Below are 17446 nucleotides of genomic sequence, written 5' to 3'. Positions count from 1 at the left end.
ATGGACGGAGTGCTGAAACCTTTCAACCACTTAGCCCCAGTCAAGAGATCTGGGTTTAATCCATTGTTATTGTGCTCATTATATCACCCTAGTTTGGACATAGCCATATGCAAATCAGTCTTGACCCTGCTCCTCATGGCCGCAGTCCAGCCCAAATTGCCAGGCCAGGTCCTCACCGGACCGGAAACAAGCATCTTGGGACCAGTCCCGGGTTATAACCCCATATCAGCCAGGCTAGCTTGAATCTGGTGGCACGGCGAGCAAGGGACCCATGTCCACTTAAGGCAAGCATAGCAAATACAACAACAGGATGGACAGAGAGCTGAAACGTTTCAACCACTCACCCCCAGTCATACTGGGAGCTTAGCCTGACCCCTCTAGGTCTCTCCTCCATCATACTGGCACAGAGTCTGGTATATCACATCACTCTGGGAGAAGAGGCCTCTCTTTGGTGATACTGGAAGCAGAGCCTGCCTTGTCCACCATCACCCTCAGTGTAGAGCCTGATTGTTTCCCTTGGTGCGGAGCGTGACTCTTCTCCGCCCCACTGGGCTCACTGCCTGGGGACTATCCTCTCTAGCGGTGGGTGCAGAGCATGACACCTCTGTGTCTCCATCCTTCACACTGGGCTCACTGCCTGGGGTCTATCCTCTCTAGCAGTGGGTGCAGAGCTCGACACCTCTGTGTCTCCATCCTTCACACTGGGCTCACTGCCTGGGGTCTATCCTCTCTAGCGGTGGGTGCAGAGCATGACACCTCTGTGTCTCCATCCTTCACACTGGGTGAATAGACTCATCTTTCCCCTGAAATATGGGTGCAGAGCCTGGTCTGAAACAGCACCCAAAAAACAAACGCTGATGGGTTGCTGAATTCCGCATTGGCCAGTCTGAAGTTTTTTTTGCCTACATAGCAGGCTTGATTATTTCCTGTTTGAGGACAACCTTTGGTCTATTGTACTGGGCATCTCTGGAAGGCTTTCCCAAGGGATGCATTTTGTGAGTAGCCTCATACTGATGTCATCCTTTTGACACAGAACTACCATTAGAACACTATGGGCCAGATGTAAGTAGCCCAATACCGGTCGGTAACGTCCAAAATTCGGTAATTTACCGAATTTCGGCCGTTACCGACCGGTATTTAGCCCCTTCCAATGTAGGTGACGATTCAATAAATTCCGAATCGGTATTTACCGATTCAGTAAATATAGAATCGGTATTCACTGAATCGGTAAATGCTATGTAGAAAGCCCATTAAAGAGTGCTTATGTGCTGTAAGAATTCACTAATTACCACCAACTTCAAATTGGTGGTAATTACCGAATTCTTTTTAAAAATTAACTTTTGAATTTAATTTGAAGTGCCATGTGGCAGACATACAGGCCCTTAGGGCATGTATGTGTGCCACATGTGCACCCATGCACTATTCAGGGGTGCAACAGGGTGTCAATGTGACACCCTGCCACCCTTGAATATGTGCCCCCTATTATCGATTCGGCATTTACCGAATCAGTAATAGTGAATGGCTTCCCATTCATTCCTGTGGGCCTCCAGGCCCCTAGGAATGAATGGGAATTACCGAATCGGTAAATACTGATTCTTAAATACCGAATCTTACTGATTCTGTAAATTTTACCGAAATTTTAACTACATACCATTTACCGATTCTAAAATACTGAATCAGTAAAATTAGGTATTTTAGAATCAGTAAATGTAGATTACCTACATCTGGCCCTTTGTAATGTTCATGACAAAATATTGTCGACTACATTATAGATGTATGTAAACCTTGGACCTGAACAAGGTGGAGATGTATATCGAAGATGTCCCCCAAAACGTGGATTGGCGTGGTTTAAATTTCTTTATTAGTTTTTAAACATACCAGAAGAAGAAACCAAGGCGTATTCATGATAGCATTGCGGGACCCAGATACACAGGGGGTCATACTCTGAATTGAAAGAACCCAATAGTCCCTCTTCCCCCCGAGGCCCCCCCCCTGGACCTGGTGACTAAAATGACAGGCTAGTATGGAGGATAAAACGTAAGATAATTCTTGTAGAGTGTGTCATTAGTGTTGGCCGTGCGACCTCAGGTAGGCGCAACAACTGGAAATATTTGGAGCAGGTAAGTTCTTGAAATTCTGAATTTAACAATGACAGGAACGGTGCCCGTAGCGTGGGAAACGCTGATCCCTGGTTGGATAACGAGAGGTTGATGCGTCCCATCCCTAATATCGAACACATATGGCGTAACCATCCCGAGTGTGTCGGTATATGTGTGGTGCACCAATGAGAGAGGATGTTTTGCAGGGCCGCGCATTATGCAACACCAATTTTTTACCCAATCGAGACTTAAGGGGGAAAGTGAGAGGATTCGGAAGGCCTAAGATCAGGTAGGCTGGCAATCTACAGAGTTCTGTGTCCAGATGAGTGTCAAAGTCTGTGAGCACCCGCTCCCATTAGGGCCTAATATTCGGGCAATCCCTTAATATGTGTAGTAGCGTACCAGAGGTACCACACTGTCGCCAGCAGTCAGGAGATTTGGAGTGGTTATATTTATGAATCCTGTGAGGTGTGTAGTACCAGTAGGTTGCAATATTTGTGGCCATCTCGATACTGGCCATGTTGCGCGTGGTGTGTCGTGCCCTGTAATAGACATTCCCCCCATTTTTTAGTCGTGAGTTCCCTGCCGATTTCTGCTTCCCAGCGGAGTTGGCCCTTGGATTATGGAGTCTCCATTGATGAGTTAATCGGGTGGTATAGGTCTGAAACCAGGCAGTTGTTGGAAGACCTGGACAAGAGCCAGCGTTCGAAGGGGGTGAGTTGTCGTTCTGCACAGGGGCGCATAGAGGCTTGCAGCACCCACTTGCGGGTTTGGGTGTACTGCCAGTGCTCTCTTTCAGGAAGTGTAAAGTCTGCACAGAGTGCTTCGAAGGGGTGTGCGCCCCCCTGGTTAAATATGTGGCCTTCTGATCTGCAGCCTGTCTGCACCCAGACTTCGAATGAAGGGTTCTGAGAGCCTGGGTGAAAATCCGGGTTACTAACCATAGGAGTGAGCGGGGAGGAGAAAGTAGTGAGGTTCCCTTGTGTCGCTAGACTGTCCCAAACTGCCAGTGGTGCCTTAGTAATTGAAGAGAGATATAAAGATTTGGGCCCGTTGTGCTTCGGGAGGAACAGGATGCTCCATAGTGCTTGTCCCCTGAGCGCTCAGTCCATAAATAACCAGTTCATCTCGGATTCGGCCCGCAACCATTCCACAAAGACCCTCAATTGGGTTGCCTTGTAGTAGCGGTTGAGATGGGGGATTCCTAGGCCACCCTCATCCAGAGATTGGTAGCTGAGGTCCCTGCGGAGCCTAGGTCACCTGCCCATAGACATTTGTTTAATTCTTGCTGTAGTGAATTTAGCATCCCAGGAGGAGGCGAGACCAAGAGCACTTGAAAAAGAAACAAGATCTTGGGGAGGACTGTCATTTTAATGGCAGAAATGCATCCTAGCCAAGGCAATGGGTAGGACCGCCACTGATGTAGGTTATTCTTGATCAGATAAATCAGTTTTTGGTACTTGAGGGTAAAAGTGTATGCAATGGTAGTTGTTAGCTGGAGACCTAGATAAGGAATAGACACAGGGCCTACAGTAAAGGCAAAGCATATCTTAAAGCATTTAAATATCTATCGCCGGAGAATAAGGTTGAGAGCTTGTGATTTCTGGACATTTATCTTGAAGCCTGATGCTAAGCCAAAAGCCTTCAACTCAGCTCGGAAGGCGGGCAGTGAAGTAGAAGGTTCCACCAGAGCAGCTATGACATCATCCGCGTATACACCTATAGCATGCGGCTCTCCATCAAATTGGACTCCTTATATCTGTGGGTTTGTGCGCACTTTCTGGGACATGGGTTCTATGTACAGGGCCAACAGCACGGGTGACAATGGACACCCCTGTCTACGCCCCCCTGGCAACAAGGAAGGGAGAGGAGCCCTCGCCTCTGTCTCCCGCATCCAACGAACGACTTCCGATGGCAGATACTTCTCCTACCTCGCCGCCAAGACCTGGAACATCCTTCCTACCCACATACGGCAGACCCAAGACCTACTCGCCTTCAGAAGACTCCTCAAGACCTGGCTCTTTGAGCAGTAGCAATACCCCCCTCCCCTCAGCGCCTTGAGACCCTCACAGGTAAGTAGCGCGCTCTACAAGTACTCTGATTGAATGATTGATTGCCCATTGACACGAACAGTGGCTGTTGGGGGGGAGTAACTGCTGAGGATCCATCTCTGAAAGTGGTCCCCTATGCCAAAGTGGGTCAGAGTGGCTGCCAGATAGGGCTAGTGGACCCTATTGAATGCTTTCTCAGCGTCTATTGCAAAGAGCATAATTTTGTCAGCATATCTCAGGGTCTAAGATGCAGGGAAGGAGAGGACCAAGCCGAGCGGCAAGAATCCCAGTAAAGGTTTTGAGATCTGTGTTCAGGATGGGATGAGATGATAGGAAGCGTAATGAGTCCTGTCTTTTCCGAGTTGGGGATTACTACTATACCTGCTCGGATGATCGACAGGGGGAGTGGTGTTGTATCCCTGATCATGATAAAGATCCTCATGAGGACTTGGGCAAGGCTTTGACAGAAAGTTTTATAAAAGGAGGCTGGAAAACTGTCAGGCCCTGGGGATGTGGAAGGCTTTAGGCAGGAGATACAAGAGATAACATCTTCTATCCTGAGTGGATGTTCTAGATCCGCAGCCTACGTGGGAGTCAGAGAAGTAGTGGAAGCGCCCTTGAGATAGTCTAAGATCGTGTTCAGCGAGAGGTCTTATGCGGTGTGGCATGGGTGTAACAAAGGCCCCTCCAGCCCCCGCAGTGCGGGGGGCCCAAGCTCCAGGGGCCCCCGCAGTGCACAGTACACTTACTGTAAGGGTCCATCTCTGGGACCCAGTTTTAAAGTTATGCTCGTCGCTGTTCACTCCTTAATTATATGGTGCACGCTGCGCGCGCCCTCCAGTGCTGTCTTCAGCCTCAGGGTGGGGTCTAGGGTGGGGCAGAGCTGCGCTGGTGTGACTGAATTGTCATGCGCAGTCAGTGTAAACTACACTTGCCGGGGTCGATGGGTTCGTGTTGGACATTTGGACCAAAGCAAAATGGAATAGCCCGCTGCGGTCTTCTGCCTCCGGCGCCGGCCCGGGCCTGCCACCGAAGCTGCCGGTCTCAGGGGAGTTGGTAAGGGAGAGTGAGGTGATGGCATGACTTTTAGTAGTAGTCCAGTCGCTCACTACTGTGTTGAGTTCAGCTATGTTTACTACTCTGCATTCGGGCTGCTTTTTACTCAGGGCCCCGGGCAGGGTTGCTAACGTACTTTTGCGAGGTTCGAGCCACACATAATAATAAGCCTTATATTCCTTAAGTGAAATTTTGTTGAATACGAGCTTGCGGCTCAGCGAGGGCATTGTTGGATTTATTGATGCTTCTTTATTAGAGGGCGGGTCACATTCCAGTCGCTGCAAGGGGGAGAGGGGGTGGGACGCATACCTAAATAACAAGCCTTTGTAATGCAATAGGTCTCGCATTAACGTTGTTTAAGCTATTGGCAATGCAATAGCTTAAACTCTCATAAATGCGAGACACTTAAACCAGCAGCTCACTGCCCCAGCCTTACCTGTGGTATCCACCAACTATTTAGATTTGCGGAAACTAATGGATTACCTTTTACACAGAGTTTGCTGACGCTGCTGGGGGTAACCTATTGTCCAAGATGTCTGTTTGTCGCAGATACGTCAGTATAACTGACGTATCTTTCAGCGCAAAAAGTTGCGCATTGCTGGAGTGGTGTCGGAAGCCTGACTGTTCATGGGGTTGTGCTCAACAATCTGGTTGATCTTTTTTGCATTGAGAAAGGAACATTCAGACATCCTTGTATGTACCAATAACCCTGTTTTAACTACAAGTAACTTCATTTTCACCCATGTCTAGAAGTCTGGCTATGTTTACTTCACTTGGGGTTCCTTTATCACTCTCCTTCACTTTTTTCAAAAAGACCACTCACAAAATCTAATGCAAGTCGAATAAAAATGTATTCGGCCAATAATGAACATAAAAGCACAATTGCACAAATGTATGACGTTACATCGCTGTCTTCAAACCGCGATACGTTTACAATGCAGTCATTACAACGCAAGTCGTTACAATGACTTGCGCTGGATGGCGCTGGACTTAGGAATAGTACGATTTACTATTCCAACTCCAGCCTATGTAACAGTAAGGAAGGTGTTGGAATAGTAAATCATACTATTCATTAGTGTATAGCGCGATCCAGTGCAAGTTGTTGTAACGACTTGCATTGTAATGGCCACGTTGTAAACATATTCTGGCAGATGCATCAAGCAAAATACCTCCCGGTAAAATTGCGATTCGGTAAAACAGGCCGATACCGAACGCAAAACCTGGAAATGCAATGCATCAACCCAAAACCCTTAAAAAAAAAGAATCGGTAAATACCTCCCGCGGTAAAATACCGAATCGCCTAATAGTGATTCGGTAATACCGAGAAAGAAACCAGCCTCCGGAAATACCGAATCACTAATAAAGAATCGCAACGAAATACATCAAAACTCGCAAATACCGAAAATGGTCAAAATCGCTATTTTGCATGCGCAAAATAAGGGGAATCACAAACTGGAGGTAAAGTTATTGGAAGGTAGGAACAAAAAAAAAAAGATTTCCAACACAGGTGCAGCCACTCAGAAACCCTTCAAATATGCCTCTGGAGACCCTGTAGGTCTTCCAAAATGGCTTCCCCCTACGTGCTTGTTAGGAGGAGGAGAATCAATGCCCTTGTACAGCGCAGGTGTCGGGATTGGCAGCAGCGCAAGTATAGAAATTCGCCACTAATCTTGCTCGGATGACCAGCAGAAACGATGTCTGGCAATAAGCCCCCCAGTCCCGCCTAGACACGATCCCAACAGCGAAATTACCAACTCTCTGTGTGAATACGTGCCAAGGGGGGAAAAGGGGAAGTGGATAAAACAATAAACAGGCGGTGACGGTTTTTTGTAGGTCCCTCTGAGGTCGGGCCAACGGACTGCGCGATATCAGAAGGAGTGTTCACACTGCATTGAGAAAGGACAAAACAAGAGGATTTACATCAATCCTTTGGAGAGCTGTAATAAAGCCCAGAAACCTTCTCTTGTTACTCACCAATTTGTCACACAACCCAACCAGGGTATTCCGGCATTTTGCATTACTGCAGACAAGACAGTCAGGAAAGATGTTTTTAATCCATAGGAGAAATGCTGATTTATATTCCTTCCCATGGAACTGTCTACATATGCCGCCATAAAACGGAGTAACAGGAGCGCACTAGAACAAAGTTCATCAAGATATAGTTCCTGTTGTTAATTGCACAACACGAGTCCCAGTAACATCTGTTCGTAATGCTCCTCTGTGAATTAACCAACAACAAACTGCAATATCCAATTAGGGTTCCCCTGTTTACTTCACAACACAGTACAGAGTCTTGGAGGAACTCGACTCTCGAAACGCGACTCCTACTAAATCTGAAAGGTATTTCAGAGAGCGTGTCTTTAAGCAGCAGATGCGTTCCCTAACAATGACCTTCCTTAACCCGTGAATGTCAGACAAACGCAACCCGCGCGTTTATAAGACACCGCGGCTACTATTCTAGAAATGCAAAGAAATGAACAAAAATAAACACGACGGAGGCGAGCCCGCCCTCCTGTCGTTTCAGTACTTATCGCAATTCACAAACTATACACAAGTTCCAGGAAACAAAGTCCGTAACGGGGTCCAGGCACAGCAGGCTTCTATCTTCCAGCTGAGATCACCATCCGCATCTCCAAACGATCCAGGTTGATTGACAAGCACCTTCCTCTTGGGAGGGAGGTGCTTTTGTAAGAACCTCCATGTGACTCCATTTGCCTGCCCCTTAGCATGCTGGTAGTTGTAGTGCTTCCGGCCATTGACATTCATACTATATTGGACACACAAACAATGGGGTACCCTAGGATGATATGGCATGCGCCCCCTCGACCATGAAACCGCTACAGCAGGAGGATGATCCAGGACAGAGTCTTCAGGGTGTGCATCACATTGCTGGGCAAGACAGAGGAACAGATCTATGACAAGTACAGGCTCAAAAGGGCCATGAAAATGCGCCTCATTGCCGACCTTGAACCACTACTGCAGCACCAGACCCGTAGGACCAATGCCATCCCAGCCCATGTCCAGGTCCTGTGCAGCCTACACATGTTGGCGTCAGAAAGCTTCCAGGGGGTCATAGCAGAAGCTGGAGGCGTGTCGCAAAGCGCACTATCACGCTTCTTCCACAATTTCCTAGATGCAATGCTGACATTGATACATCACCACATCACCTTCCCCACAACCCCACAGCAGTTGAACCGCACCAAACAGGAGTTCTACCAGGTGGCACAATTCCCCCATGTGATAGGGTGCATGGACTGCACCCATGTCCCCATCTGTCCCCCGTCAGCCAGCTAATACATCTACCGCAACCGGAAGTCATACCATTCCATCAACGTCCAGGTTGTGTGCAATGCCAAGCACATCATTACGGACATCGTATCACAATTCCCAGGAAGCACCCACGACGCATACATATTCAGAGACAGTGGCATCCACAGGTGCCTGATCAATGGGGAATTTGGAGAGGGTCACCTACTCGGTACATACAAATGCCTCCAAATGAACACCATCCTCACATATGTAAATGTATCCATGCAACTAACCATTTGCTCCCCTACCTGCAGGTGACAGCACCTACGCCTTGCGTGGTTATCTACTCACTCCCTACCTCAACCCTGCAACACCTCAGGAGCAGCGCTACAATGCAGCACATATCAGCACCAGGAATGTGGTAGAGCGAACCTTTGGCATCCTCAAGAGTCGCTTCCGGATCCTACACGAGACAGGAGGTGCCTTGCAGTATGACCCAGTGACCTGCTAATAGCAGTCTGCGCCATGCTGCCCAACATTGCCACACGAAGGGGGATACCAATAGAGGTGGACGGAGAGGACGACTTACGGGCACAGCAACCCCCACCCCAACACCAACAGGCACACGTGCCAAATACAGCTGAGGGACAAAGGAGGCGGACATACATCACAAGACATCACTTCTGAGACAGGTATGAAAGAGCCAAAACAACATGTTTATGTTTGCTATTGTTTAATGCACATGAGTACCTGTCAGGTGCATATGTATGAGACGCCAACATGACGCAGAATCAAATAAACGAATCAAAACATGTCCGTTGTTATCACAGGTGTAACATGTTGCTGTACAGTTGGCCCATGGTTACGTCACCATGGCCAGGGAGCCAATGGATCATGGCTATTTGCGCCTGCCCCGTACCCCCAGCCTCCTGTCCCGTGACTCCGCCACATCTCCGCGATGTGATTCTGTGGCTGTGGTGCTGCGTGCACTGCGCCTCCTTTCGCTGGCCTCCGGAACAGAGACGTTGCTCACGCTTGAAGCAGCCTCACTCCCCTCCTCCCCTCCCAAACTGCTGGCACTGAAAGTCCCAGACTGCAGATGCTCCACTGCAGTGGTCACTCTCTCCAGGGACTTTGCGACATCCCCGCAATAATGGCCCAAATCGACCTGCAGGAACACAGATCTACATGACAGCACAGCTGGGCTGTTGCACAGCTTAGTGATGGCTCTATTGGTGGCAATAGTACGGACCATTTTCTGGCGATGCCTACGGCGCTCGCTCTGTTGGCCTGCAATTACAGCACGTGTGAGTTCCTGCAGGCACAGTTTGATGTCTCTGTTGCCCTCAGCAACGGCTATGGTCATCTCGCGCATTGCGTCAGTCATGGTGCCTATTTTGTTTGTCAGTTTCACAATGTTGATGTTCATAGCACCCACGTGTATCCCCTGCAGGCGCTGGACACGCAGCATCCGTGTCTCCACCACTCCGTATCCGTGTGCTGGATCATCTGCTCTCTCAACAGCTCTACCTAGGGGCCTGGCCCGCTGCCTGACTCGGACACGTGCTGCTACTTGGGTGGTTGGAGCAACGACTGTCTGTCGTGGGACAATTGTGTGAGCTGGCCTCTGCTCTGACTCCATCACCTGCAGGGAGGGGACATTTGCCCTGCGGCTCTGTGTAGTTGGCCGCGGTGGTGGTGGTGATGTCCGCCGTGGTGGTGGTGATGGTGGTGATGTCCGCGGTGGTGGTGGTGATGTCCACCATGGTGGTGGTGGGGGTGGTGATGTCCGCCGTGGTGGTGGTGGCGGTGATGGTGGTGTTGTGGGTTCAGGTTCCTGCGGGGTCTCAACATCTGTCACCACTGGTGTCTCTGAGATGACGAGGCGTCCGCTGTCATCTGAGTCGAGGGGTGATGCATTTGTATGTGAAACAGTGCATAGTTATTATTTTGCCATGATGTATCTGTGTTGCATGATTTAACCTACATAAAGGAGATTTTGCACTGACATATGGCTATGTGCAGCTGGTTTCATTTCTATTACATCAGGGGTCAGACATGCACTCATTCATGATATGACTACAACTCCCATGATGCACTACTCTGGTGAGGGGATATGCATTAGGCGCAGCTACATATGCACTGTGATTGGCCTGGGGGGATGGGCATGGGTAAACAACACGTTGCATATCTGCGCTGGAATCCATCTTACCTTCTCCTCCTGCTGCTGCGCCGGATGTATCCAATTGAGTGACCCCCACAACAGCTTCTAGCTCAATTGTTGCCTCGACGAGGTCCTCAAGGGCAGTGTTTGCAGTCACATTGGATGTTCCCCCTCCTGTGCCAGCTGCATCCCTCACCCTTTCGGCAATCCTCTCCTTTGCCCTCTTCCTGAGGTCATACCACCTCTTCTTTAAATCGTCTATGCTGCGGTGGGTGACTCCTACAGCATTGACTCTGTCTTTAATGCGCAGCCACAATTTGCGCTTCTCTGCCTTTGGAACTTTTTGGGACAGCCTCCCAAAAAGCCTGTCGTGTTTGCTGCTCACCCCCTCGATGAGCAGTTCGAGTTCCTTATCTGAAAAATGTTGTTTCCTCTTCCTGGGTGCCTTCTTGTTCTGGGGTGCATCCTTCTCCATCCTGGTAGTCTACTCTGAGTTTGATTGTGTTCTCACTGTAACAATCCTCTGCTCCTGTGCTCTGCCTCCTCCTCTGAGCTCCTCAGGGCACTGAATGAAGCATGGGCTGTGTTGATTCCTGGTTGTGATGTCATCAGCCTGCTGCCGATGCGACTTTTTCTTTTTTACGGATTCGCTATTACCGAAATCGCAAATACCGAATCGGTATTTGCTACTTCGGTATTTGCTCATCTTTGAAATGGTGTCTCGCAAACGTGTTTACCGGATATTTAACGATTTTTAGCGATTCGGTATTAAATACCGAATCTGTTGATGCATCGCGGTATGCGACTCCTTATTAGCGATTCCTTATTTTTCGCTAATAAGGACTCGTTTTACTGATTTTTTATGCATATACACAATTGCGGTGTAAAGACCACGTTGTAATGGATGTCTCCCCAATAGCACAGCCTTAGAGTAAAATTTTCAAAACTTGTACAATACTTAAGAAAAGGGCGAAACCGATAAATCATGTACAAATTTCCATGTACGAGTGATAAAGCCCTCATGTATATTAATTTTAATAATATATAAAAACTACTACATGTCAAAACTACTACCCCTTCTTTGACCTGGATAAATAGCATTCTATACAGTACTAACAAATGATTTAAAACAATGCCCATTAAAATATAACAATTCTAGGGACAAGTCTATACGCGATCACATTTTTTCTTTCTGCGTAGGGCTCCTGTTAAGAAACACCCAACCCCAAAGCATATCAAAGGTGAGGACAACATTTGCAGATATATCAGTGCTGGCCTCACTTGTGCAAAATTACAGTGTTTTAAAAGTGGTAAAATGTATCTTGACCGAAGCCCGAAGATCATTATAAAATCTACAGAAGAACATAAAATTTATGAGATCTTGATCTTGGTCAAAGAAATCATCATGAGGGCAGGGCTTTACAGCGTCAGGCTTCGAAAAGCACTTAGGGACTGTGAGGGACCAGTGGATACAATTGAACCTAAACCTTATTAAAAGAAAACGGTGGTGTAGATTTTTTAATATAAGACCAGAAGGGTTGTTATAAAGTTCCAGGACTCACGAGTATGTACTGTCTTATCGTAGGTTTTTTAGGCTCCCTTTCCACCATCCTCTTAGCTAAAACTTGTCTTTTAATTACCTTCAACTCACCACGGTGCATTTGTCTAGGATGTATAAAAAGCTCAGAGCGCCATACATACATGAGCTGCTGTGAGATGTAACCCAGCCAAGGAATGTCAGCCACCTCGTCGAGTCTCATACAATCTTCTAAAACAGTTTGGTTCAGCGTAGGTGTGGGGCTAGACCATATTTATTTAAGGGGCCACTGTTATGCGGTCAGAGATATAACCCCGTCCTAATTCTTCATGCATCATAAAAGATGGGGTGCTGGGGGTACAGATAATAGTTTCCGCAGGAATTTATCTTCAGCCACCTTCTGATCACCAACCTCCTTATAGCCCCATACCTCGCTGTCATGTATGGTCATTGGTATACATTTCTCATTACAGACCTTCAGTAATGCTCGTAGTGGTTTGCGCTCCAGTCTCCTAGCAAACTCAATTGTCGCTCCGGCTGATCTAGACAGGGTGTTTGTTTTTTAGTGTTCACGGCGCTACCCAAGACAAATAGGACAGCAGATTTACAAGAAAGTGACGCATATGTAAAGATGCGTCACTTTCCCTGCGCCACCCTGAGAAACCCTTGCGCCACTATGGATGCACCGTATTTCCAATATGGCGCACCATGGCGCAAGGATTGACAGATGCATCAGAAATTCTGACGCATCTGTTGACGCAAAAGTCACTCATTGCTGGAGTCGGTTCGCAAGCATGACGCAACTCCAGCAATGCAGGGGAGGCCTATTCTCCTTGTGCTGCGTCACTTATTATGCCTGCTTCAAGCAGGCGTAAGAATTTGACGCAGTGGCGTCCTGGAGGTGGCGCAGTGAAATCTTGTAGATTTCACTGCGTCACTTCTACGTGGATTTTTTGCGTTGGAACGCCCACCCTGTATACATTATACCTGACGCAGGTATAATGTGATGCAGGGCTTTACAACGTGACGCATCTACCTAGATGCAACACATTGTAAATGGCCGCATTTTTACACTGCTGTTGCGTCACAAAAAGTGATGCAACAGCGGCGCAAAAATGTCACAGGGGGCTTGCAAATCTGCCCCAGGATACCCAAACAGGAAAATGAAGCAACATTTGTCAGTTCTCCATCTGTGCATAAACGCGTATGCTTGTCGCGCTTTCTTTTACCAGATGACATTATGTGGGACTTTGAGAAATCGATAGAGAGGTTGAGTGAGACCATAAAAGTATTTACAAGTTTTTGCAGCGCCATTGGTGTCCTTGCAAGTAGAATTGCATCATCTGCGTATAAAAGAGCAGGGATGAGTTTAGCACCTGCTCTAGGAGTGTCTTTGCTAGCCGATGATAGGGCTGCACCCAGATTGTTAATATATAGGGTAAACAAAACAGGGGCCACAATACATCCCTGTCTCACCCCTGGCTTAACGTTCCAGAATTCTGTAAGGGAACCATTTTCATTGTATTTGACAGAGGCTTTCAAATGTAGGTGGGACCAATACAGAAAAGCCACTAGATTGGCATCCACTCCAATCTCTAATAATAAAGGACATAATTTTGACCTATTTACTTGGTTGAAAGTGGACTTTAAGTCCATGAAAGCCATGTGCATATGTCCCTTTATAGTGAGGGAGTATTTGCCGATAATCATAAGTAGATTTATGCATTGATCCACTGTCCCAAACCCCCTTCCTGTAACGGTATTGCAGGTCAGATATTATATTACTTGCATCAGATTGTGCCATGCTTGTTCCCGTATCTGAAATGAATGAAATGAAATGAAATTGGGTTTTGTAAAGCGCGTTACTACCCGGAGGCCTCGTAGCGCTGTGGACGGGTGAGGCCGAATGCCACCAGCTAGCACCTAATGGAAGAGGAGTGTTTTCAGGCTCTTGCGGAATTTTTGAAGATCAGGTTCGCTGCGCAATGTGAGTGGCAGGGAATTCCAGACAACGGGCGCGTTCCATGAGAAGGAGTGGCCACCCCACCTAGCACGTTTGATTTTCTTGGTTGAGGCCAGAAAGGTTGAGCTTGAGCGCAGTGATCTCCGTGGGTAGTATGGAGTGACTAGGGAACAGATCATTGCGGGGGCTTTTTGCCACATGGCTTTGTGTGTTATGCACATCGCCTTGAATTTTACCCTGGCCTGAATAGGCAGCCAGTGTCATTTTTTAAGGCGATGATGCCCGAGTGTCTTTGGGGCAGTCCGAGAAGCAGACGTGCGGCCGCGTTCTGGGTTACTTGAAGTTTTTTTGTCATACTGGCAGGGGCACCCAGGTACAGCGCGTTTCCATAGTCAAGGCGGGACATGATAATGGCCTCAACCATTAGCCTTCGAGCTTGAAAAGGGAGGAGAGAAAGAACTTTTCGCAGCATTCTCATCTGCCCAAAACAGGTGGCGGAGAGTTTGGTGGCTTGCTGATTAAAGCTCAAGGCATTATCCAGCCATATGCCTAGGCTTTTAATCTGTTCTTTTGGCTCAGGGGGATGTACCCATGCAGAGCGGCCAGTCAATGTTGGGTTTTGGTGCTGTCTTCCCCAAGTACATTAGCTCCATTTTGTCCCCGTTCAACTTTAGGTGGGACAGGGCCATCCATTTTGTTACTGCTTCTAAACAGCTGCCCAGGTTGTGGGAGGTGCCTTCTGGCTGATTCATGGCCACTACTAGTTGGGTGTCATCAGCGTAGGTTATGATTTCAAAGCCATAAGGATGTACAATCTCTGCCAGAGGCTCCATGTATACGTTGAAGAATGTGGGACTCAAGGAGGAGCCCTGGGGCACTCCCTGATTGAGAGGCCAGATTTTAGAATGCGTGGCTCCCTCCGTCACCTGAAACATCCGGTCCTCTAAAAAGGACCTTAGCCACTCGGGTATCCACAGCGCCAGGATACCCGTGGAGTGACAGTTGCGCTCTATAAATGTGCCATACAATACAATACAATACAATACATGATGGCTTGCCCTGCCACCCCAAGGTGTTTTAGGCAAGAGATTAGGATGTTATGATTCACGGTATCAAAGGTATCTTGTCTTTCCTTTGATTTATGGCCAGTTTACAGGCTTTCCTACATGCCTTTATCTGTTCTTCATTCTTGGGTTTATATTTTAAAGCACTCATTAGAGCTTTGTGGGATTTAGAACAGTCTGCGTCGAACCACTTTCCCCCCTCTAATGTCCCTATCCTTCCTCTCCCCGTTAAACTTTCTGCAATCCACTTGACAAGATTTCCAAAAGCCCCTATTGTCACACCAGCCTCAGCCTGGGAATCAAGATATAATTTATTATCTTCAGTACATTTCGTATATAACTTATCTAAAAAGGCCTCCCCCACCTCATTTTGCGGACCTGATTTGTTGGTTTAAAGTCCCAATTTGATAAACTCTTTCTCTCCGCAACATGGAAGTCCAGCTCTCCCATCATTTGTAAAATCCGCGGATTGTGATCACTAAAGCAGCTCCACAAAGGGTTTACTTTTAATAATATTTGAAGGAGCAGGGGAGCAGAAACCATAATAAAGTCTATATTCAAAGAACAGCCCCGCCAATAAAAGATGGTACTAACTCTATGTTTTGTTTCAGAAGGCCTGGGTGGGGCTATAATTCCGGCAGGGTTTACTTAGGAATCTGCTTGTGCTACCTGACAAAGCGCTTAGAGACCCCTGGGTTATAATGCGCTATATAAATCGAATAAAATAAATAAATAAACTCTGTCTCACCAGTGTGCTCAAGGCAGTGTAAATTATTTGTGGCAAGTGTTCCGGTTGCTTAAAAATGATTAATGTCTAATTACCCTTGTCACGAGGAGGCCAAAGAAGAAAAGGCTGAAACGTGGTCACTTCGACACTTCTAAGGAAGAGTCCTTGGAACCACAGTTTTCCTTGGAAATTGTGTAGTGACACACTAGCGCTAGTCCTTAAGTGTTTCACCCAGACTACCTCTGAGTGGTTTTCCCAGAATTTATGGGTTGACACTAGTGAGAATAATATTCTAGGGTTTCCGTGTAATGTATAACTGTGTTTATGTTGATGATATAATGTTGTGGTATATGTTATTTTCTGTTATCTTCATTGATTAGGTGCCATTGTTTATGTGTGTTGTAAATACATTGTGATACGTACATTAAGAATAACAATATTTCGGAGAGGGTAATTAAATGTGCTCTACTCATAAACTTTTTTGAATCTTTTCCTTCATAACATTTCTTCTTGTATTAAAGTATGTCCCCTACCCAGGTATAGGAGGGTAATGTAGGTATTTTTTTTATTTTTATTTATTTATTTAAAGAGTTTTATATAGCGCTGGCTAGACCCGGAGGTATCGGTATACCCCTTTTGTTTATGTTTGCAAGCCCACTAGCAGCATTTGGTTTACAGGCCCTGGGCATACACGGTGCACTGTACTACGGACTTAACGGAAAACCAAATATGGAAACACTAATCCATGACAATAATTTACAGAGGGAACACTTTCACTTGGGCACTGAACAGAAGTTACCCAAAGCATCTAGACCAGCAAAAACAAAATCCAACACACAGTAAAACACAGGAAGCAAAGGCAAAAAATGCATGGGAAACCCATGCCAAGGCTGCCAGGTCTAACACTCTCTCTTCCAATTTTTGGGTTACGCCTAATCTGAGCCATGGTATTTTCTCTAGTCACTAACTTGAATGCTTCCCAAACTGTAACTGCTGCAGGTACAGAACACGCAATAATGCCAAAATAGTCTATGATCTTATCCCCCAGATGTTTCACAAGAGTATCCTCTAACAGCTACCAGGCATTCCAACATCACATACCCTTCAACTCGCATTGTCGATGTCAGACGGTTAGTTGGATGGGTGAACGATGGGAAAGCCCGCTGGAGAGAATGACATATTTACCTATGTCGTCTACATGAACTGTCTGTACTGAAAATGGGAAGGACCTACAGAGGCGAATGGAGAATAGCGACCCCTGCCGACCACTGAGTAAATACTGGATGATAGACATAGGTGTCTGTGTACTACCCAGGAACACACACTTTGTACCGAGTAAATGAGTCTCTTGAAGTAACTGGTTATCAGGGGTGTGATGTTCAACAAACAACATAACGGCCCCCTCTTAATTTTAGTATTCAAACTATTATCAGTCAATGACTTTATACTATATTCCATCTCACAGTCTGACAACAATTTGTTAGTCATTAGAATCAAAGTGATCCTGTACAACTCGTGGGAGCATGTGCCTGGTAA

The sequence above is a fragment of the Lissotriton helveticus genome (genome assembly GCF_964261635.1).
Source record: "Lissotriton helveticus chromosome 1_1 unlocalized genomic scaffold, aLisHel1.1 SUPER_1_unloc_90, whole genome shotgun sequence".
NCBI lineage: Eukaryota > Metazoa > Chordata > Amphibia > Caudata > Salamandridae > Lissotriton > Lissotriton helveticus.
This window is presented reverse-complemented; position numbering follows the sequence as displayed.